Source organism: Tamandua tetradactyla, chromosome 2 (assembly GCF_023851605.1).
Source record: "Tamandua tetradactyla isolate mTamTet1 chromosome 2, mTamTet1.pri, whole genome shotgun sequence".
Lineage (NCBI taxonomy): Eukaryota > Metazoa > Chordata > Mammalia > Pilosa > Myrmecophagidae > Tamandua > Tamandua tetradactyla.
Genome location: NC_135328.1, coordinates 217,757,195 through 217,776,308, shown reverse-complemented (window position 1 = coordinate 217,776,308; position 19,114 = coordinate 217,757,195). Strand labels below are relative to the sequence as shown.

Sequence of the window (19,114 nt, the reverse complement as noted above, 5' to 3'; positions counted from 1 at the left end):
CAGCGGCGGGCGCGGGGCGCCGGGGGGCGGGGCCGGGGGCGGGGCCGGGCCGGGCGCGGGCGGGACACGCGTGTTTTGGGGGCGGGTGGGTCTGTGAGGGTCTGAGGTTTGTGAGCAGCGCGCGCGTGGGGAACAGTGAGTGTGTTTGGGAGCGTGAGTGGGGGGCGGTGTGAGCGGGAGGCGCGTGTTTCTGGGGCGAGCGTGGGGAGGAGCAAGTGTCCGAGGGTGCGTGGGAAAACACGCGTGTTTGGAACGAGCGAGGGGGCAGTGTGTCTGAGGCGCGAGGGTGTGGAGAGCTCGCGGGTTTATGTGAAGGAGTGTGAGGGAGCGTGCCGAGTGGGTGTGAGAACACGCGTGTACGGAGCTAGGGTTGAAGGGATGAGGGTGTGTTTGGAGGGGTGAGTGGGCAGCGATTGTGTTTGGGCGCGTGTTTGCTTGGGGAGCGTGTTTTGGGGCGCGCGTGTAAGTGGGCGCGCGTGTCGGGGCAGCGTGCGTGTAAGGGCGCGTTGACTGGAGGCGCGTGCGTGTCTGGGCAGCGTGTGTTGGGCGGGCTTGCGTGGGGGGCACACTTATTTCGTCCGCGCGTGTGTAAGGGGACTCGCTTGTCCAGGGGCAGGTATGTCTGCGGCGCTCGTGTAAGAGGGCGCGCGTGTCCGGAGAGCGTGTTTGGGGCGGGTAGGGCCTGGCGGCGCGCGCCGGGGAGGGAGTGGCGGTGCCCGGGCGCGCGGGTGGGGCGGGGACCCAGTGTGCGCGCGGCGCGGGCGCGGGGCGCGGGGGCCGGGGCACGCGGGGGCGCCCTCCGGGTGTGCGCAAGCGGGACAGCACTGGGAAAGGCGGCGGCGGAGGAGCGCTGCGCCCCGGCTGGGTTTTGTTTGCGAGGCGCGCGGCTCGGCGGCAGGCTTTCGCGAATGAGCGCTTCCTCTCGCTGCTTCCTTTGCCCCCATCCCCGGCGGCCGCTGCGGGGCCCGCGGTGTCCCCTTGGCGGTGCACGGGGAAAGGGGACCTCTCGCTGCCCCCGCCAAAAGAGCCAGGACGGCGGGGACAGCGCAGCGCTGAGCCCCCGTGCGCCTCAGAGGTAGGAGGCCAGTGAAGTGAAAAGATGTTTTATGAATCCTTGCGTAGAATGCGGTGGGAAAAGTTGATGGAGTTCAGAGACCAAAGGTTTGGAAAGAACTTCCTGAAAGCTTTGCTCACACGCAGACCGGTGACAGGAGAGGCTCGACCAGCCGCTGCCAGAACAGGCTGGAAGGGACGCTCCGTTTGCCCTTCTTGCATTTGTGAGATCTCTTTTTTAAAATCTTTTTTTGATTTCCTGGGTGTTGTACAGCGTTAGAGAGAGCATCGAGGGGCTGCGAAGGTTGAAGACTTTTTCCATCCCTGAACATTACTGCAGGCAGCAAAACAAATTTCTAAAACTGCAGTTACTCTTGCAGATTATCTACTCGATTGGTTGCTTCACTTCTTGATGGTTGCCTGTCTACTGTGGCTAGATTGAGACTTATGTGGACTAACTTGAAGTATCTTGTTAGGAAAGCGGGTTCAGTAAGTGTGAAAAGTGCTCAGATAATTACAGAAGTGCCTTGGTTAAATGCAGTATTTTTTGTTCAAGAGTGAGACCCAAACCTGAAATTTTAAATGTGTGCTCTCAACAAGTTTTGTCATATATTGGTAAAATATCTGACTATATAAACGAGTGCTTTTCTCTTATTGCCTAAAAGAACCTTAGGAGAGTTTCTCTGCAGAAACTGTGTCATACAGAGAAACCATTACGCAAGAACCTGATAGGCAGAAATACCTTGAGTGGTAGTAGTCTCACATGTTTATAGGAAAAGTATTTATTATTTTAAAATGAGAATTAGATGATAGCAAATAAGCTTGTTTCTCTTTTTCTTTGTATTAGATTTAGGGAGTAATAATGTTTAATGTTCTAGAAAATAGCATTCCCTTCTAGGATATGCATTTCCCCAATAAATTTAGCTCCGAAGTGTAAACAAGCGTAGGACTGCTGTGAATTCCTAAGAGACCTTGATGCTGATTAATTATATGCTAAATCATCTAAGTGGAAATACAGTAGTTAAGATAAATAACAATATTGTGTTACTTAAGGGTTTTTATCCACTTTTCTGTTGCACAGACACATTATTTTAGGCTTTTCTTTAGTCCTCTGTTTAGGACTCTGCTGGGCCTTCCTGTCCCTAACAGCTGTCATTGCAGCCGTTTCTTCATATTGGACTGGCCTAGAGAACATGGATAACAGGTGGAAATGAGAATTTTTGTCTTCACGAGAGAAGAGAATGACGTTGAAGAACTGGTTTACAGTGAACATCTAAGGCAAGCATTCTCAGGTTTTTACAAAAAGATGTGACGTGGCTAAGATTCAAGTGCCCAACTCAAGACCGTTTGTCTTCTGGCTGTGCAGCACATGTTAATTTCTGGGATCTAGAGTTTCCTTTAGGAACTGTTATAATTCTGATGGTGAGTTTCTGAAGTGGTAGAACTGTATTCTTAGGCTGCCTTTAAAATTATTTTTTAAGGAGAACCATTGATATATTTATTTACAACACAACTTTAGGTACCACATAGCTCAATAAAGACCATTTAGTCTTAGGCTAAAAAGTTGACATGGTTCTTTACCTGGTGCTATGGTTTTCTGGAAGTCCTTTATTCTTTCTTAACAGTTACTTCTGCACACTGTGAAACTCTTCACCCCTTTCCCCAGACTTTCTTTGCATGGATGCAATGTCTTCTCACAGTTAAAGGGCTTTGCTTTCTCTGACTTAAAGTGGTTTAATATTTGTACTCCATCAGTCTTTTCAAAAACAGAATCACCAGAAAGAGTGGTGCCAGGCTTCATTATTAAACATCAATTAAACATCAGCTATGGCATCCTGTTGCAGTGTATAAGCTGAATATTTGGAGTTTATTTCAGTTATATATTCCTTTGCCAAGAAGCTCTTGGCACATGTGTATGCTGTGGTTTGAGTATGCCTCACCTTTTTCAAAAAAGTCATCAGAGGGAGCTTAAGGAAATACATGTTACACAATAAAGCAAGATAAAATGGAAATAATTTGAAATAGGGTGGGCCACGGTGGCTCAGCAGGCAGAGTTCTCACCTGCCATGCCAGAGGACCTGGGTTCGATTCCCGGTTCCTGCCCATGTTAAAAAAAAAAAAATTAAGAAATAATTTGAAATAAAGAAGGATTTGGCAAAAGGAAAGTGAAGTAGAGTTAGTAAGAAAGTTAGTAAATAACATTCATCCCCCCCTAAATCTTTTTGTGCTTTCTAGAGATCGGCCATAAACTGCACACTAGCCTCTCTGTGATTGTGCAATAACTAATGCATGGCTGATTTTGTTTTTAGATTATTTATATATATATATATTCCATGGTCTGACAGCCGTCAATTAACTTTAATTGATGATTGGAGAAGAAATCCTGATGAGATGTATTGCGTTACATTTAAAACCACATGCTAAGATTAGTCACATTGACCATCTAGGGAGAGCTTATGAGCTTGCTGAGTGACACCAGTGGGTATCATGACCTCATGCCATGAGGATAACCAGAACTTGTACCATGAAGATCATTGGTGATGGTTTTATGCTCTGCCTGAGTGATTATTTCCTGAAAGCAAATGACCTTCTTTTCTTTGCTGTTCTCTAATGCGCCTGGCCATATGTTACTACCCAGCCAACAGTGGGAGAAAGTTTTGGATTGCTCGGCAGACAAGAATATAGTTGCTATCATCCGTCCCTTCCCCCAAAGCAGTATTGAAATGATGTAGCACGTAGCTCAGTAAAAACATGGGATGATACCACGTAAATAATGACTTTATTTTTAAATGAAGACAGGTTGGGGGTGGGAGGCAGACAGTGGCAGGATGATCTTGCCTGACACTTCATTTCACTAAAGTTTGTTTCATGTGCTAACTGCATTTTTAGTTTCAGAGTATCTTGGTTTGCTTAATTTTAACATTGTCTTGTGAGCATTGAAAATAGAGGGTAGGTTTAGAGATATCTTATGGAGCAATCAGTGAGTCAATACTTTTTTAAAAAGATTTATTGGTTGTTAAGCAAATTATAACTAATAATTAAATATTAATTTGGAGAAGGTAATGTATGGGAGAAACTTAACCGGGATAAATGTTTATAGGAGTTAAACTACTGATGGTGACCTTATATGGTGTTTTTGTAATACGGAAAGTAAAGGTAAATAATGTAAATAAATGTCTCCGAATATATTCAACTAACATTTATCCACCACCCAAAATGAGCATTTAGTTGCTCTACTTTTTTTCTTTTGCTTTTCTTCTTCCCCTGACTTTCACAGCCCCCCAAACCTACTCGCACTCTCCTCACCACCTCCCCCCACCTCTCAGCATGAGTCTTCTGTTGCCCTCAGGCCACATTTGGTGCTAAATTCTACCTCTTCACCTGTGCCATTCCCTGAACCTAACTGACCGTCTTTCCTCTTTGGGGGACTCTTTTGCCTCACGTCCCAGATTAAGGTACGTAGGAGCTGGGGGAGTAACCTGTGCTTCCCCACCCCCCCCCCCCGCCCACCACACCGAGCATAATGGAATCGGAGAGTTGGTGTCTCACAAATACTGTTAGTCCTCAGATTGTATAGCATGGTGGTGCTAACACGAGCTTATTTCTCCAAGCCTGAAACAGACCCAACTTTGATCCTACTTCATACGTTAGGTTCAGTCACAAAACTTCACGCTCTCCAGTTCACGTCAGCTCAAGATCCCTCATAGATTGGGGTTGTCACCTAAGTGGTCTTGGGGTGGTCCTGAAGTTCTTATACTGTCCCAGTGGAAATTGTCTAGGCCTGACACCTGAGTAGTCTTCCAGTGTTTCTTAGGATTGGCCAGAAGCTGGCTGTCTAGGAATGTGTACAGGTGACAGCTTCTGGCTTTAGTACCCTGTGGTAGGTTTTTGTTTCAGCTCTACCACTAACTGAATGTGAAATCTTGGATGTACCACCTAATGTCTCCGGATTTACCTTTTTTGCAAACCTAAGAGTGGTTCAAGGAATCAGTTCAGTGGGTCATCATAATCAGTTATTTTGGTTGTTGTTTTTCTTTAAATCGCAGGTACATTGTACATGGTGAGGGTGAGTAACAATTTGGGAAATTTTTGTTTCAGATATAGGTGAGTGTGTGTACCTGTGTCTGTGGGTTTGGGGCTGTGTTTCTTTCTGTGGGCCACAGTCAAAAAAAAAATTTTGAAGGCCACCCGGCCAGCTAATTCCTGAGTTCTCGTTAAATTCAGATGTTCTGTAGCCATTCTTTCCTGCGGGGTGCATCTGTTGTTGTGGCAGAGCATTTGCATTTTGGTAGTAACCTAAGGCCTGAAGAGTTAAGATACTTGTTCTGATTTCTTTGGGTAATCAAAATGTTTCAAATAAGCATTTCAGCTTGTTTCCTCCATAATTTAGCCCTTGTTTTTTTATAGAGGGATTCTACTACAGTTTGTGTACTATTGCTAATGTATTTTTAATGGCATTTAATAATACTTTTTTTTTGTAAATGGAAGCAGAACTTTTCCAATATTTATTTAACACAAGGATCCACCTTTCAGTTAATGGCTTGACCTTGGATCACTCTTTCAGCTGCAAGTGACAGAATTCAGTTTAAAGTGGCTTATGTAAAAAAGGGAATTTGTTGTATTATGATCTACAGATTTGGTAGGCTGGTTCTAGATGCTCAAGCGATGTCAATAGGTATCTGTCTCTGCCTCCCTTGGTTCTCCTTTCCTTTATGTTGATTTTATTCTCAGGCAGGATTTTCCCAGGTGGTAGCAAAATGGTCCACTTGAAGCTCCAGGCTTATTATATTCTGCTAACTTGACACATGTCTCCAAGAGGACAGCTTTTCTTTCCCAGCAGTTCCAGAAAATGTTGTCTCTGACTGGCCCAGCTTGAGTCATGTGTCCAGTCACTTGATAAGGGGAGGTGGTCCTCTCACGAGTGAGGGTGGCTCGCACACCTACTGCTGTAGTCAACAGTTGGAGCCCTCACTTGAGACAGGAGTAGTTAGCTCCTCAAGGAAGTCTAGGGTGCCAGCTCCAGAGAAGGGGGAGAGGCTGCTAGGCAGGTTTAACGCGAAGAAAGGATACTTTATCTTCACCCTGGATTGTCATATCCTAAAGAAAGCACCTTTCATTTGAAACTGCCGCAGATCATAATAAGGCTTTACTCCGTATTTTATTCTCTTGGTCGAACTTTTAAATGACGAGGAGACACCATGACCATTTAGTGACACCCTTTAAATGGGTGCTAACAATTCCTAGGACCATTTTCAGAAAACATGATTCACGTACTTAATATCACTTTAGTTTACAGTCATCAACAGAGAATTAATTTAAATGTCCTTTTATCTTTTCTAGTGAAAGAAGCCATTCATCCTACTCTAGCCAGAATCACATTTGTGTGTGTGTATGTGAAAGATGTCCTGTCTAATAATGTAAAAAATAGGAAGTCCTCAGCCTAAAACTGATGATGTTTTAAAAGCTTATAAATCAATTGAATAATATTCTCTGGATAAACAATGCTACAAATGGTAAGTAGGGTTCCCAGGCTATTCTGAAGACAAAAATCTTTTTGAACCCATAACATGCTGTATACTTACAGGAGAAAATTATTAAAATAATGTGCCTGTATGTGTGTGTGGGTATAAAACATGGAACTATATACTCTATATAATATTAAATACATAACACGTACACTTATGTGTTCAAAAACAAATGACATAGTGAACTTCACATTTAGCATCTTAAATGATGGTGCTTGAATAAAATTAAATACATATATATATGTATTTAATATATGTATATTATATATAATGCAGAGAATAGAATTTTTGTGAAAATTCTTAATTCATGGAGAACTCAAAATGATTCTCTAAAATTACAAAGTCTAGCTCTCTAACCCTATTTAAAAGAATAAACCCACAGTCCGTAGTGTAAGTTTCTTGAGAACATGACCCTAATGTTATTCTTATTAATTATGATTATAATCTCATTTTTATTCCCAAAACGAAACAAAAGAAAGAGTGAGAGAGATCTTTATGAGGTGTCTTGAAGAGTAAGAACAGTGAAAAGGAAAGGAGCATGTGGAGTGAAGAGGCAGTTATATATGTCAAAGAAATTAACTGATCATATGCAGAAAAAGAGGGGTTCTCCTGAGAAGGAGGAAAGGAGGTGGTAGGGAAGAGACATTGGGTCAAACAGTTTCCATGCTGGCCCCCACTGACCTACCCCGTCAGTCCATGTGGCTCTTTTGGGTCTGTGGTAGGCTGGAGGTAGCACCCCAGCCCAGCCAGCTGAGTAGAGGAGGAAGCAGGAAGAGTATGTACAAGGAACTTCAGTAGGGATCCATATCAAAAATGTATTCTTCAGGCTACTTTTAGTTCCTAAACACTTCTGCAGGAACATTAGGTACAGGAAATATATATCGGGAGCCTCACACCCAAGAAAGGTTCTGTGCACAGATACTTTTGCACCTACCATTAGCTCCGTCTTGGCCTTTTGTAGTGTACATTCACATTTTAAGACTTGAAGAACGTTTACGGTAAATACATTATTTAACTGCATTTAATTAGTACTTCCAAAACAGGGTTGCCAGAACCAGTTTGCTTTTATGGTCTACTGATCAACAGCTTGTGGAAACCGTTCTACAGAATGTGGTTGGGGAAATGCTTCAGTAGACCCTCCCCCAAAATGGGTTCTGAGCTGGAGTCTATGGACCTCCCATGGCCTATGAGGTACCTGAAATTGAATATAAAATTGTATGTGTATCTCTATTCCTAGAAAAAAGTTTAAAGCTTTCGTCATTGTCAAAGGTTCTGTGAACAAAAAGATGAAGAATCACTGTTATGATTTTTGTTCCTAATAAAGTCCAGCTTCTCTTATAACCTGGATTTCTCACATCTGTATATTTTTTGTCGGCATAGGGATTTTTTTTGGGGGGGGGGGTGCATGGTCCGGGAATTGAACCTGGGTTGGCATAGGGATATTTTTCAGGAGGTATGGAGAGTCACTCTGGAGTTGTTCAGAGGCTTTGAAGTGCTAAATTGTAAGCAGGGGGGCTGACTGTTCGTTTGATTATCTTAATTAGTGTCAAGTAGATTTAAAAAAAAAAACTGGCAGCAACTTGCTCTTTCCACCAAGAATTGTGGAAAAATATTATGTATGCAGAACACTGCCTCATTGCTAAATTCCCAAACACAGTAAGAAAAGATGTTATTGCAGTAAAGAGACTTTAAAAATTAAAGGCCACTGAACTGCAGAAGAGAAATCCATTGAGAGTCACTTGATAAACAACTAAAAGTCAACTAAATATGGAAAGCCTTACTTTGGAGAAATTTAAAATATTGAACTCACATTTAGATTTAAATATCACGCTCATACAGTATTGTTCAATAAAGAATAAGCAACCCCTAACAGTCTTATATTCCTCTGAAGAGTCTGATTTACCCTCTTGTCTAAACCACATTGTCAGTCAGAGGCTGTGTACTGATTCCAGCTTGGACCTTTATTGCATTACTTTTATGAAATGGTGCTTTGGTGGTCTCCTTTAATACTAACAATAGTAAATGGTCCTTTGAAACCCAGCATTTTAGTTTGCTAGCTGCTGGAATGTGATATACCAGAAGCAGAATGACTTTTAAAAGAGGGAATTTATTAAGTTGCAAGTCCATAGTTCCAAGGCTGTGAAGACATCCCAACTAAAGGCTATAGAAATGTCCATTCTAAGGCATCCAGGGAAAGATACCTTGATTCAGGAAGGCTGATGACGTTCAGGATTCCTCTCTCAGCTGGAAAGGCATGTGGCCAACATGGTGGCGTCTGCTAGCTTTCTCTCCCAGCTTCTTGTTTCTTGAGCTCTCCCAGAGGTGTTTTCCTTCTTCATCTCCAAAAGTCTCTGGCTGCACAAGCTCTGTAGCTCTTAAAGGGCTCCAATAAGTAGCCCCACCTTCAATGGGTAGAGACACACCTGCATGGAAAGCATCTAATCAAAAGTTACCACTCACAATTGGGTGGGTCACAACTCCATGGATAATCAAAAAATCTCCCACCCAGCAATACTGAATGAGGATTAAAGGACATGGCTTTTCTGGGGTCCACAAATTCAAACCAGCACACCCAGTATTGCTCTTACCTCTTGAACATTGTTGAAGCTGTTGGTCCATCACTGCGGCCCTCTCATTAGTACCTGTGGGATAAATTTCCTTCAGATCTTTGTTCTAGAGGAAGCCTGCTCTCCAGAGCAGCTGACACATTGTCATTTTGAAATTGATTGACTCCCTTTTTGCCTTCAGGCAAATTTGGGACTAATTTTTAACAATTCTGGAGAATTTGTAGTGTGTGTTTTCTGGATTAATGGCTTTACCAAACTTTATTTTATTCTTATTTTTCACTAATCTCTGTCTTAATCTATTATTAGTTGTAAGAATTTGAATCAGTCGCCTCAGCCACATGTACCAGGGTTGTCACCAATTAAGTGAGGGCAGGGAGGGAAGTGAAGAGTTGGGAAGAATGGATTGGACAGAGAAGAGAATATGGGACAAGATGGGTAAAGGGGGGAGAGAAGACAGCGAGGAGCGTTTTGACATGAGGGCTTTGTTACCGGGCCCTCCCGGTGCCAGCACCTATTGCCCTTTGGTTATGGTTGGTTATGGTTGGTTAACCTTCATTCTGTGATCTGACAGCTCCCTGGGCCTTCAGACCAGCTCTGCTCCAAGGGGGACAAATAAGCCCACTTTGGGGGCTTCAGTCGGGGTAGCTGGATAGGACAACCCCCATGACTGAAATCAAGAATGAGCACTAGAAGCTTTTCCACCTAGTCCAAGGGACTTTGTAATGCTGGCCGAATTAATACATTCAGTCATTCCGGCCTCGCGGACTTGGGCTTGGCAAGATGACTGTCGTCTAGAAGTAGAGTGCTAGCGGTTGTGCACTTCAGTTATCTCCTCCATGACAGACTGTGGAGGATGAGGAGGGGCCGAGGTGCAGAGCAGGCCTGGGTGTGTCCTCATGTGCCTTAGGGAGCCGGGAGAGGGGGTGACCCCGAACCCCCAGGGATCATGACACCACCCCAGAGAAATAATTTTTTTTTCTGAATAAAATATTTAAAGTGGTGTTTTGTATTGCTATAGCTGCTGGAATGCAGTATATGAGAAGTGGGTTGGCTTTCACAGTGGGGATTTGTTTGCTTACAAACTTACAGCAATAATGCCATGAGAATATCCCAGTGAAGGCATCGACAGGATGAAACCTTCTCCGAAGACAGGTTACCCCAAGCTTGGGCTCTACTGTCACGTGTCAAGGCACACGGCGATGTCTCCTGGTCCTGCTCTTCCATTTTGTTTCTTCAGCTTCTGGCTTGTCTGTCTGTGGCTTCCTTTCTGAGCTCCTGTGGGTGCTCTCCTAGCTTCTCTGGGGCTTTTCTCTGTGAGCTTCTCTTAAATTCATCTCTTCGCTTCTGTGTTTTATCCTCTTATGAAGGGCTTCAGCAAGAGGATAAAAACCCACCCTAAATGAGGCAGGTCACAGCACAATTGAAATAACCTAATCAAAAGGCCCCACCTATAAGAGGGCTACACCTGCAGGAATAGAGGAAAGAACGTGGTCTTTTCTGGGGTACACAGAACTTCAAGACACCACAGATGATATAATTTGAATTTCTTAAAAAAATGTTTATCATTTGTCAGAAAGGCCTGTGATGAGTTGTAAAAATACTATTCTTTAATTGTTTTATCTGTTAGGGCATATTTTACCTCTAGTATGGCCAGTATTTGGAATAATACAGCCGTTTCTTTGAAAATATATACGTTTCACTCTGTTGATTTGGAAAGGACTTCAGCTGTATTTGTTCCCGATTTTTGTAGCATTATATATTTAAAAAATCTTATTGTAGTTTAGTTTAGTTTAGAACTGAAGCCTCCTTATGTAGAATCCAGTATTGAAAAAATATATATATTTTTGGGACATCTTGAACCTTAACGCTCTCACAAGTTAGCAAGACAGTTGAATGTCTGTGCAGATGGTAGCCCTCCAATTAGCTGGGAGAGCAGAGCACTGCCAGGGCAGGTGTCTGAGTGATGTATGGAGCCGGAGGCTGCAGCGGCTGGGAAGGAGTGTTCCACCGGGCGCCCGGGCACGCAGCCTGGAAGTCGCTGTTCAACGCCACCAGGAGCTCAGTGCAGGTAACGTCGTTATTGTTCGAAGTCTTAGTAGAAGCAGCCAGGGCTGTTTTACATGTTTCCCAGATAACATGTAACCCATTTTACTAGTAGAGTTTTCTTAATGGAGCTGTACATCTCTTTCCCCATTGTCTCTGCCCTGACCTTGTGGTCAGGTGTGCTGTTTCTAAGGCAGAAACTACTGAGTGAAAGAATTTGAAGGCAGTGGTCTCATTTAGGTGTTTTGTCTTAAATGCCCAGCTCTACTACATTTGAGAGAATTAGATAAGAGATGGCAGTGTGACAAGGGAGAGAACTGCTTTTAATAACTTACAGGAGAAAAGCACATCACGACAATGACTAATGGAACCAAATCTTTTTTCTACCTGATAGTATTTACCTAGTTCTCCTTGAGGTTCACATTTTATATTTTAAAGAGACAAAATTAACTCACTTATTCAATTAATATTAATGGAGGCCTTGGAAATCCAGCAGTGAACAGAAAAAACCCATTACATTGATTTACATTAGATGGAGTTCCTTGAAATGAAGGATCATATCTCGTCTGATTTTGTGTCCCTAGTGACTCACCCACCTCGAGCCAACTTTTCTCTCTTCACAGTTCTGGCAGTGAGTGCTTGGTAGATAACTGTTGCAGGAATCTCTTCTGGCCCTGCTTCTCCATGGTTCTTCCCAAAGGATTTTAGGTGGTTTTATGAGATTTGGACACCATAGGACAACCTGCTGGTGTTTAATTCATGTGTTAATGCCGCCTGACAATTCTGCTGCACTTTGTAGTTTGTCTTTGCATTTGCAATTCTTAAGCATCAGGATTTCATTGTCCATTTTCCTTTATAGCAAGCAATTTTAATTTCATTCTACCTTCATGCCCAGCTTAGATTTTTCTTCATTTACAAGATCCATCACCACACTTATTTTTTTTGAAGACCTCATTAGCAGTGACATACTCTCCCCATTCTTCTTCATTCATTTCACTGTTATTACTTTAGAATGTCTCAGTTCACACTTGCATTTCTTATTTTCACTGTGTACTAAAATTTCCTTTTTGGAAATTCAGCAAACTTAAAATGTTCCCCTTTTGTAAACTATGTAAATGTTCTGACCAGAATGTTTATCAGAGTATTTTATCTCTTTTGCACTTAAACTAATTAGCTGCAATTCTGCTGCTTTTAATTCCGGTTGGATTCACTACTTTATTGACAAAAAATGGCTCCTGTGTAATTTGGGGCCCTCTTAAATGTTTAGTGCTGCATTAACATATAGTTGAGTTCCTCAGCTGTTCCTTGGGTCTTAGATTATCATAAGCCTTAGTGTCCTTGGAAAATGAGTTTGCAATTTCTGTCCTCATCCACCCCAAGCTCTAGTATTGAAAGTTTTTAAATGAGAAATAATTGTAGGTTTGCTTTACTGTCTCTGTATCACTTTGCATTCAAATTGCTATTATTCTGTTGTCTAGCAGCATCCTAAATGATTTTTCATGACATAGCATAGACTCTGAATTTTTGAACCGTATGAAACAAAGACTAGAGAGAAGAAAAATGAATCAAAATCACTGCAAATGAAAAGAGTATAAGAAGAATTGCTAATTTCCTTTTCTAGCGTTTTGCTCCGTAGAGTTGGAGAGTTTTTAAAAACTGGAGTATGACAGTTTTTCTAAGGCTAAATTTAGCTATTGCTTTGGAAAATCAGAGTGGTACAGCTTGTGCCTTATCTCAGCCCGGCCCTTACCCTTTCCTCTGTTCATGGACCTCTTAAATGGCTTGCTGGGGAGGAGCAGTTTGATGTACTCTAGTGGCCCTGTTTATTCTGGGAGGGAATTAAGTGACTTCATTTTCCCTGACTCTCTAAGCTTCCTAAAAAATTTAGGAGACTTCCTGAGCAGCAATTACAATTCTCTGCAGAAATAGTTCGTCATGCCTCCTCTTGCTTCATCAGCTCTCCCTGCAAGTGCAGCCAAGAGCTGTAAATGGAATGAGAGATGGCCTCTCATGCCCAATCCAAATAGCAACAGGAGGGCACATGTGCACTTGAGCTACAAATAACGCGTTTTAAAATAGCAGATGGTATTTCATGATTGCTCCTTCATTCATTTACCTGCCAAAGCAAATCTGTTTCTTCTACCCTGGCAGCAAGACCTGAGGTGGCTCTGATCAAGCAATTATAATAACAAGTTCTCATGTTTGCAAATGTTTGTTAGCCAATTTTCAGGTATTCAAATCCATGTACATTTCCTGAGGCTGTTTTAGAAAATGTTTCTTTTGTTTGGCACAATTAAAGCTTCATGTTTATACAACAACTTACTGAACTAGCTAGCCACTTTGGTAACTCATTATAGGCATTCCTTTGTTAAGATGCAGTAAGTCCTATGGATTCCAAACATTGCATATGGCCAGGTAAAAGTGGAAAGGGGAGATTTCTGAATGTTAGGTGTTTTAACGTGAAGCTCAGCGTCTAAAGAAAAGTGACATTACTGTGACGTTCCTGTTAATGTTTGTGAAGAAGTCAGATATTCCCCAAAGCTTGTCTGCTAGTGTTCTATGAACACACTGTAGTTACAGTGTGTTCATAGAGTTGAAAGGAAATGGCATCCAGCTGAGTAAACTCCTAGAGCTTTGTAACATGCTGTTTTTCAAGTCGGTTGTATTGACTTGTACATTTTGGAAACTCCACCACTGAAACAAATGATAAAAGTGCTCATTGGTGTGTAATGCCTGGAGGCCACTGTGGCTAATGGAAATAGTTCAGAATCCTTGCCCCAGAGTTTAGCCTATCTCATCAATAAATTAGCTTCCAGAATAACTTAAATTAGGAAATAATGTTCCTTTCCATCGACTGAAGACCCACTCTGTATCCACTGCTGAGGATTCAAGACAAGTTTCCTGTTTTCAAAAAGCCCACAGCCTAGACATGTGTAGACAAATAACTGCATTTATTGGTTAAATACTATTTGGACACAGGACAAGACATGGATGGTTTACTGGGCATCTTGGAAAGATTGTAGATCTGAAGTCCAACTAGAGCTCAAATCCCTGCCCTGATAATTAAAAGCTGTATGACCTCGGATAAGTGTTCTAGTTTACTAGCTGCCGGAATGCAATATATCAGAAATGGAATCACGTTTTAAAAAGGGGAATTTAATAAGTTGCAAGTTAATAGTTTTTAGACCCTGGGAATGTCCCAATTAAAACAAGTCTATAGAAATGTCCAATCTAAGGCACCCAGAGAAAGATACTTTGATTCAAAAAGACTGATGAAGTTCAGGGTTTCTCTCTTATCTGGAAAGGCACATGGCGAACATGGCCTCATCTGCTAGCTTCCTCTGCAGCTCCCCAGGAGGCATTTTTCTTCTTCATCTCCCAAACTCGCTGGCTGGTGGACTGTCTGCTTCTTGGTTCTGCAGCTTTCTCTGCCCTCAGAATCTCCAGAGTTTGCTGGCTGGTGGATTCTGTGATTCTCTGAGCCTCGTGGCTCTGCTCGGCTCTGCTGTGACTTTCTCGTCATTCTCAAAAGGCATTCTCTCCAAAAACTGTCTCCTCTTTTAATCAGTAAACTAATCAGTCTTAATACCCACACTTGATTGAGTCCATCTCCATGGAGATAATCTCATCAAAGTTCTAGCATACAGTACTAATAGGGATTAGAAGAAATGGCTGTCTTTACAAAATGGGATTAGGATTAAAACAGATTTTCTAGGGTACATAAATCCTTTAAAACTAGCACAATAAGTAACATTTTTCTGAGGTTCAGCTTCTTCATCTATAGAATGAAGAGAGAAATCTTTCAGAGTTATTTTAAAGATTAGGAATAATATATGTAGACTGGTCAACTGCAGAGGCTCACACATGATAGCTGCTGCTGCTGCTGCTGAAGTGATATTTGAACCACACTTTGAAGAATAAGAAGCTCACCAGGTGGACATGACAAAGGAGGAATCACATTAGCAAGGACTGAAAGGTGTACAGAATTCCAGATGGATTTGGAGAGCAGTGAGTGATAAGAGAATCCTGGAAAAGTAGCCTGGGACAAGTAAGAAAGAGAATTCCTTGCCCTGCCACAGAGTTTAAACTTTACTTTATAGATCAAAGGGGAAGGGTTGGATTTTTTTAAGCTAGGTAATCAATATAGTGTCAGGTACTGCCTCATGTTGTATTGCTCAGTTCAACCATGAAAGTTAATTAGGTTCCAAGTTTAGAGTGAGTTGTACATATTCTAGAGGAAATGGTAGGTGCCACTGAGTGCTGAGAGCCTGGGAAGGCTGGCAAGTAGGTGTTTTCCTGCCATAGACATTTTCTTACCTCAGATGCCCAAACACTTGAAATTCTCCACTTTTACAATAGCAAATCCCAAACTTTTCAAGCTTAGAACATATGATGGGTATCTGATTTAATGAAATTTTCTCTGCTTTAAAAAATTTTGTATTACTTAGGAATTTTTAAAGTTTAGGTCAATATTAATTTGAGACATTTAAAAACTAGTCGTCTTGACAGTTAAGAACCCCTATCAAAAAGATGAAAATATGACTTCCAACTGCTGCTGTGCCGTGTGACACTTTGCATAATAACCCTAAATGAGAGGCTGTAATAGGGAAAATCCAGCAAAGTAAAGGGCAATATGAAGCCCAAACTAACTATTCCTTCACTTGGGGGCCACTGGTTGGTTGGTTTTTTATCTTCTCATGCTTGATTTTTGTAATACTCAAAGTTATTTCTAGGATAATGAATACTTTTTTTTATACTTAAATTTTTGGAATTTAAGTATAAATTCCAAAATCATTGGAAAATTATAAGAACTGGTAGGTTCATACAAGTAAAAGAAAGAAGTTGATTATACTACTGTACTATGTCCTATTCTTCTACTTTTAAAATCCAGAAATAAAAATAGGCCACTGTTTCTTTTTTTTCCAGTTTAATATGTTTCTTTTCAGCATCTAATATATTGGCTTATTATACATTACATATTATTGTATGTTACTGTGAAAGTTAGAATTACTTTCATCATTATTTCTGTGTTTAAAATGCCCTCCTAGAAGGTTTGAATGAACACTGTGTTTCTGTATTAGAATTGGTAGCATCAGTATGAACTCACTTTTATTTTCATACATATATGCAGGCAGGTAGATACAGAAATAATTAGAGATATATTTACATTTGTGACTTATTATAAATATATGTATTTCCTAGCTCTATCTGCTGAGAAGGCCTGGAAGCAGTGATGCCCCAGTTGCAATGAGCACAGCCAGCACCCAGATCTTGACTTCTAAATACTATTCTCCAATAAAAGGAACCAGGGATCCTTGGAGAAGTAACTGATTCTAGGGCTGGGACAGGGAAAATATAAGATGAGCCTGGAGCATCTTATAACTCTAGAAAGTAAGGAAGTAATCAAGAATAAAGAAGGGTGAGGGTATGTCACCAGAACATAGAAATCTGCTTGAAAGAGCTCCAACTGGACCAAAACACCTGAAACAATTTGGACAAGAAAATAACATAGTATTGGATTATAACCTAAGGTGTAAAATAAATAAACAACCATCTATACTGTCAAATATAAATAATTGAATAAACAAAAAAATGAAGAAGGCCAAACCTTCCTTATAGGAGATTTCCAAATAATATATATAAATAGTCTGCTGTCCGTGCGGTGATTTGCTTCCAAGGAATAGAGATTTCAGCCTGCAGAGACTACCTTAACCAGATGACCAAAGTTAAAATCACCAGGACATCATCATTTCCACTTGACTTTTATGCAATGAGGAGGCCACTCTGTGATATGCTTCCTAAAACCCCACAACCTCATTATAGTCATGGAAAACAAAAACCAGAGGAAACCATATGCCAAGTGATATTCTGAACTGGGTCCTGGGACAGAAAAAGGATATTCGAGGAAAAACTAGTGTAATTGATTCAAATGTGTGTTTTAGTTAATAATTGTAATATGGTAATATCAGTTTCTTCATTTTGAGAAATGTCCTGTGGTTATATAAGGCATTGATATTAGGAGAAACTGGTGACAAGTATATGGGACTTGAATGTCTTTGCAACTTTTCTGTAAATCTAAAATTTTTCAAAAGCAGACAAGTTGATTTTTTTAAATGCTCCATAGGTATGGCTAGGTAGAATGCCCAGGTGTAATAACAGCTCAGCTTTAGTAGAGCCTTAACCACTTAAAAAAAGATTTCATGTAGTATTTCTTTCCTCCTCACAAACAAGACAGATATTAACATTCCCACTTAACAGATGAGAAAAGTAAAGTGCAAAGTGGTCATTACTCTCCCAAAATTGCACAATGACAGTGTCAGACCCAAGGCTCTTGTCTTTACTCAGGTGTTCATTCCTTTATATCATAGCTGTCCTGTCTAAAAGTAACTTCTTCCACTAAAAGGGAGTGCAGGTAAATTCTGACCTGCCATGCTGGTGACCCGGGTTCGATTACCGGTGCCTGCATATGCCAAAAAAAAGAAAAGAGGATAGTGAAGAGAAGCTTTGAATGAATCACAACCCAGACTATTCCCATGCAAGCCATCAGAATTACTGCCTTTTTGTCTGGGGTGTGCATATGTGTGCGTGTGCAGGGGGAAGGAACTGCTGCGTGAGAGTTGAAAATATCCTTTCTCCTTCCCTGAGACCACGTCAGTGAATAGACTGCTTTAAAGAGAAGCAAGAGGAAAACTCACATGCCTGTAAGACACCTCTTAGTGAATTGAGAAGAGAAAGAATGCAATTAAAAGAAATAAGGTGGTTGGATGGTAAAGTGGCACTTGATCAACTGCAGACAACAGTGCAGGTTGCTCTTTCATGTTATTTTTGAACAAAGTATGAAAAAATCATTAAAGTTTTTATTTTCTCAGATACAGTACTTAGGATGGTTGGTGCTCATCTCTGCACTATTCATATCTCATGTGCCCAAAAGACAGCCAGCACCTCTCATGAGAAACAGGCCACCAGTCTTCCCTCTTTTCTGCACCCCTTCTCCAGGGTTCATGTACTGAAGCAGATAAGGAACATCTTTTTATGATGAAGCAATAGCTTGTTCTTTTGATGAGACACATATAGCCTATTATTTCTGGATAAGAACTAAAATCCAGAAATTCCGGGAGAAGTGCAAGAGAGGAGAGCTGGGTTTCTTTGCTAGGACCTCTTTTGTCTTCATTTTTTTTGTTTTTAACTGTGGAAGCATATATAACATAAATCTTCCCAGCCCAGCCCCTCCCAAGCATACTATTTAGTAGGTTTAATCACCTTCACAATGTTGCAATACCTTCACAAACAGCCATTACTAGAACTTTCCCTTCACCTCAAGCAGAAACCCTACACTCATTTCGAATTAACTCCCCATTTCCCCTGCTCCCCTTCCCTGGTAGCCTTTTTATCTACTGTCTGTCTCTCTTAGTTTGCATATTCTAATATTTTCTTTGTGGTTACCATGGGACTTAAATTTAACACTCTAGATCTATGACAATCTCGTTAGCTTTGATACCAATTTAACTTTAAAAGCATTCATAATCTACGTTCCTATATTCTTTTGTCCCCTCCCATGTGGTCCTTGTCACAAATCACATGTGTACACATTGAGTCTAAAACCACTGTTTTCTCAATATGTTTTGTGCACTTGCCTTTTAGAACCTATAAAAAGTAAAAAGTGGACTTGCAAAAAAATATATAATAGTACAGGTATTTGTATTTACCCATGCCATTTCCCTTATCAGAGATCTTTATTTCTTCATGTAGCTTCAGTCAGTTGACTAGTTTCCTTTACTTTCAACCTGTGCATCTTGCTTTAGCCTTAGTTTTCATCTTGTAGGGCCAGTCTGGTTTATCTAGGAATATCTTAATCTGTCCCTCAGTTTGCAAGACAGTATTGCCCGATACAGAATCCTTAGTTGGCATTTTTTTTGCTTTCAGCAT

At 41.2% G+C, this 19,114-nt stretch overlaps 1 protein-coding gene across 19 annotated transcripts in view; it reads left to right on the top strand.

Annotated features, from left to right (window-relative positions):
* Window positions 1-19,114, top strand: part of CAMTA1 (calmodulin binding transcription activator 1) — a 964,086-nt gene that overhangs the window by 906,821 nt on the left and 38,151 nt on the right. The gene's annotated exons all lie outside the window — the stretch shown is intronic.